The 5,448-nt window shown below is 44.6% G+C and overlaps 1 protein-coding gene across 9 annotated transcripts in view; it reads right to left on the bottom strand.

Annotated features, from left to right (window-relative positions):
- Positions 1 to 4,927, bottom strand: part of LOC134459663 (bromodomain adjacent to zinc finger domain protein 2B-like) — a 224,479-nt gene extending 219,552 nt beyond the window's left edge. For all 9 annotated transcript variants that reach the window (XM_063212034.1, XM_063212033.1, XM_063212039.1 and 6 more), the window contains exon 1: positions 4,682 to 4,927. The gene's annotated coding sequence lies outside the window, so the exon portion shown is untranslated. The remainder of the gene's footprint in view (positions 1 to 4,681) is intronic.
- Positions 4,928 to 5,448: the final 521 nt, after the last annotated feature.

Raw genomic sequence — 5,448 nt, 5'->3', positions numbered from 1 at the left:
ATTCTCATATTTTCTTTACTTGGGCTATCCTGAGCTCCCTCCTCTGTCCACCTCTTCCTGGCCTGCCCTCTTGTATTTTTCTCTTTCCGTACATTTATCTGCCTGTGACTTTTGTCCGTCTGTTACATTTTTTCAATCAGGTCCCCGTTCCAGGCCTCACTTCCCTTTTTCTCTATCTTTCTTTCCTTCTTTGACTCTTCTCTCCTCTCCTCTTTACTGCACGTTTGTCTGTCTGTATTTTTATCTGTCTATTAGTTTTGTCTGTTTAGTATAGAGGCCAATCATCAGGTCTCCAGGACTTGCTCTCTTTTTCCTTTTTTTCTCTCTACCTTTCTTTCCTTCTTCTTTTCTCCTCTCCTCTCTTATTTTCTTTTTTCGTCCTCCCTCCCTTATCTATCCCCATCTCCATTTTCCTTCTTTCCTTGAATGTTGTTTCTCTTTCTTTACTTTTATCTCTTCTCTTCTTGTTGCTCCCTCATCTATGCATTCCTCACTTCTTCTCCTCTCCTCTCCTGTCTTCTTTTCCTTATTTCCTTGAATGCTGTTTCTCTTTCTTCACTTTTTTCTTTTCTTACTTTTCTCTTCTCCTCTATTCTTGTGTCTTGTTGTGTTCTATCCATTCCTCTCTCTTCTCCTCCTCTCCAGTCTTCTCTTCTTGTGGCTCCCTCTTCTATCCCCCTTCACTCGGTTCCTTGAGCGTTTGTTGCTCGTCGCCATGAGGAAAAACAACATCCTGCTCCGGCAGGACACAGGAGGAGCGACGCCTCATCTGGCACGGAAACAGACATCCATCCCTCTTTTTTTCCCCTCCTCTTTTTTTTCTTTTCTTTCCCTTCGTTTTTTCCCTTTTCTCTCGCTCCCTCTCTGTGGCTCTCCCCCTCCAACACACACACACACACACACACGCACACGCACACGCACACACACACACACACACACACACTATCTCTCTCTCTCTCTCTCTCTCTCTCCCTCTCTGGCTCTCGTCTCCCCCTCCCCTCGCTGCTTTGGGTGTGCTTGAGAGAGCACAGTATGCATTCGCCTTCAAACCCCCACATCACAAACAAGCCCTGACAGATTGGTGTGCTGTGGTGCGCTCTCTCTCTCTCTCTCTCTCTCTCTCTCTCTCTCTCTCTCTCTCTCTCTCTCTCTCTCTCTCTCCTTTGCACTCGCAGAAACACACAACGCCAGTGTATTAGTGGCTCCTGCAACCGACTGTGTGTTCAGCTGTGGCTGCCTGGCTCGCACGCAGGCACACACACACACACACACACACACACACACACACACACACACAAACACATGCACGCATGTACACACACAATCACACGCAAAAACTCACGCAGCAACAAAGACACACACACACCAAACACAAAGACACACACATGGAAAACACACACAGTTTCTCTCTCTCACACACACACACACAAACACAGAAATACACATCACAAAAGCGCACATACACACAAACACGCTCCAAAACACACGCACACACAGAAACGCAGTGCACAATATCAGTCCACCACACACCAAAACACACACACACACACACACACACACACACACACACACACATACCGAGACACACTCTAACAAAAAGCTCAACAATAGGCATTTGTAATGGCACAGGAGAGAGAGAGTGGGTGAGACTGTTCCGTTTCAATTCACTGATACCGCTAATGGCTTCTTAGCAGTTCTATGAAATCAAGCAGCTGTCAAGTCGATGCAACGTGAGCACAGGGAGAGAGGAGAGACAGAAAAGAAGAAGAAGGGAGAGGAGAGCGGGAGATGGAGAGATGGGGAAGAAAAGGAGGGAAAAAGAGCAGGAGAGAGAGAGAGAGAGAGAGAGAGAGAGAGAGAGAGAGAGAGAGAGAGAGAGAGAGAGAGAGATGATGGATAGACAGGGAGAGGAGAAAAACAAGGGAGAACAGAGCCAGAGACGGAAAGATGGGAAAGGGAGGAAAAAAAGCAAAAAGAGAGAGAAGATGAGATGAGCTGAGCTGAGATGAGAGAAGGGCAGATATGACATTCCCACATGAGAAGAACAGCGGGGTGAGGAGAGGAGGAGGAAAAGAACAGGAAAGAAGGGGGAAAAAGAGGGAAGAACGAACCAAGAGAGAGAGAGAGATAGAGCATTCCCACAACACATGGAACGCATGGGAGAGCGAGAGAGAGAGAGAGAGAGAGAGAGAGAGAGAGAGTACAGTGCGTCATGTTTGGCCAAAAACATCTGCTCCCAAACGCATGTATGGTTTCAAACTGCAGCCCTTTTCCGTCCCCACAAAAGGGCTTGGGGACGGACGAAAAAGCAAAGCATATGCGTCCGTCGTCCCCATTGCCTAGATACCCTGGCCCTCTGGAACTCCAACTCAGCCCACGAACACATGTGTAGTATACGTCCAGCAATGGGAGGGAGGCCCCTATCGTGTGATGTAGGCTACGCTACGACGACGAGGACTACTAGGCTAGTCAGTCAGTCAGCACAGCACAGCTTGCTCGGTTACATAACACTTCATTTAAGGGCTGTAGTGTAGTGAGCGTGCACACACACACACACACACACACACACACACACACACACACACACTTTCATTTACAGTGGGTGAGAGATCTCACATGTGTGTGTGTGGTGTGTGTGTGTGTGTGTGTGTTGTGTGTGGTGTGTGTGTGTGTGTGTGTGTTCGTGTTCCTGCACTACACAGTAGCTACACAAATACACATGCACTTGTGTAGTAAACCAGCGCTAATGTTTAGTAATAATGTGCTAATTACCTGTGTGTGAATAAAATGACATCTTAACATGACATAGCCACTGCTGGTCAGTAATTGTGATGTGATGTGATGTGATGTGATGTGATGTGATGTGTGTGTGTGTGTGTGTGTGTGTGTGTGTGTGTGTGTGTGTGTGTGTGTGTGTGTGTGTGTGTGTGTGTGTGTGTGTGTGTGTGTGTGTGTTGTGTGAGTTGTGTGGTTGTGGGGTGACAGCTCACCCACTGGCAACATTACAGTCAGTCTTAGGGTGACAAATAAAGACTGTGGATGACATCATAATGCATGTAGTCATGTACCCCGTGAGGTGTGTTGGGCAAAATTTTATTTTTCACTTCAAACCAAATTTGAAAGTGAAATGTAAAGTGGCCTGTTTAAATCTTGAATGAACAGGTAATTTTAGGGGGAAATGGCCTTGGGCAACCCCCCCCCGGTGTTATTACCACAATTGTGTTTCCAACATCTGCATGAGTATTAGAAAGGCAATTTAATAACAAAAACACACGAGCATAATACGGCTCAGTAAATAAGCCAATCAACAAGTGTAAAAACAAAAGTTCTGGCAAATGTGTCATAGTTTACGACACAGCTACAACTACTGTATATCTGCTTTTAAATAACTCATCAAAACATATTCATAACTTCTATTCAGAGACACAACAATGCACCACCTCGCAGCAGGCAAAAATAAACACGGCCAGACTAACATTAGTGCTTGTCCTGTCCACCTGTCCACCCAAGGCATAAGCTGGTAAAATTATACACACGCCACTTTTAAACCTTAAATTGCAGCTTCCCGTAGGACCAAACCCACGAGTTCACCTCCTGTGCGTTTAAGTGTTCATTTAAAGTACGCCTTATCTAGCTATGTTGTAATAACATCAACGTCCACGCTTTCCGTGAATAACGCAACATTTTGCTTAAACTTCACATGACGTCATCGCTCCTGCTCGAGACAATTCTTAACTTTCCATCTGCAAAAACATGGATTCGTATGCTTTCGATAGGAGCGAAAGGACCGGCGAGTTCAAATTAACCAAGATGGCGAGAGGCTTGTTGTTTAGAGGGCAGAAAAATGGAGGATATTGTAATATACACAAAGGGATAAATTTCAACAACTCGGCCAGGCAGCCGCTTCTCTTTAAGGAAGCAACAAAGATAAGAGCAAAGAAAGCTCCAACTCAAAACAGCGCACTGCCCTCAACGATGGGCTGATTCCCCCAAAAATAGCTTAGAAATATGCCAAACACTGTCTACAATGCTATATCGTAAAACGAACAACATAACATTTAATAGTTTTATCTTGTTTTGGCAGTGAAGCGCTGTTAGCTTTTGCCATCATCTGAGAGACGGACATTAAATAGACCAAAGGTAGCTTCTGCTGCTCTACCTTCAAATTGACTCCAGTGTTTTGCGTACCCTATTCCCGTTTTAAAATCATACACATCCATTAACACACCAAGCGTAAGTGCATGCTAGTGCACTCTGTCGAATAATGTTTGCATTCCGAAAATTATCTATTCTGAATTTATTTGAAAATAGACCAGTTAACCCGCACGAAAGAGAGGACACAAAGACGGGAATCCTCCAGCCCAAGTCACAACCTCGGCAGTAGCCAGCCACCACAGCGGCAACACTTCGACCAATCTTGGAAGTTTTGTATTTTCAAACGTCAAACTGCGAAATCCACAAAATGGTCTCTTTAAGGTTCGTATTTCGATTTAGCCAAGTTTGGAGTCAACCTGCAGCACATGCTTTTGAGAATTCCCCGTACCTCGCGGAAAAAACTAACGAGCTAGCTAGCTGAGTCGCTAAAGAAATCAAGCCAGGCAGCAACACAACATTGATTCTCCGGTGTAATAACTGGTCGCCCTTAGCTAGCAACCCCTACCTTGAAATAAATACAACTTACCGTAGTTTTCACACTTTTAGTTATTCCCTTTGATTTCGCGGTGTGTATAACACTTCGTTTCACGTTGCCCTTTCCTTCTCTTTTTCGATTTGGTTTCGTAAGAGGCCGGTCGCAGAAGGAGATGATAAAGAGGGGGAATTGGGCAGTAATTGAGTCGCGGTGTGAGTGACTGTGTGTGTTAGTTACGAACACGGCAGATTGAAGGAGTCTCTTCCCTAGGTTTATTCTGCTCCACTTCAAGGAACCAAAGTGACGTCAGCCTCCGAGTGCTTTACAATGAAAACTTTTATTCATCCTCGTTGCACCAGAAGACGGACAGGCTTCAATTTATACGTCTGATTTGCGGATGTTTCCTAAAAGACATTTGGGAGTGTTGGGGATGCGCCAGCGTGTAATGTCCTTCAGCTTGGTGTCTCGACATGGAAGACATTCCTTTTATCGGAAACTGTAGCATGTGATGTGTGCATTTGATACATTTCAACAGATTTGATCGCGCCGTGTTTTCCCCCTAAAATGAACACAGGCGTTGATTAAATTAAAATAGCCATTGACTAAGTCATTCCAATCATTAGGAAATGTATTAAAATAGGATAATTAGATGACACATTGAGACTTTGGGGAGAGTTATGATTAATATATAGGATTAAAAAAATGCATTTCCAACCAGATTGATGATTTCATTAAGCTAGCCTAGGCTATAAAATGAGAATGTCTAGAATATGGACATGTTCAGACTACAGATTAACCCTAAACTAATCTGGAGTGGA

Source organism: Engraulis encrasicolus, chromosome 12 (genome assembly GCF_034702125.1).
Source record: "Engraulis encrasicolus isolate BLACKSEA-1 chromosome 12, IST_EnEncr_1.0, whole genome shotgun sequence".
Taxonomy (NCBI): domain Eukaryota; kingdom Metazoa; phylum Chordata; class Actinopteri; order Clupeiformes; family Engraulidae; genus Engraulis; species Engraulis encrasicolus.
This window is presented reverse-complemented; position numbering and strand designations above follow the sequence as displayed.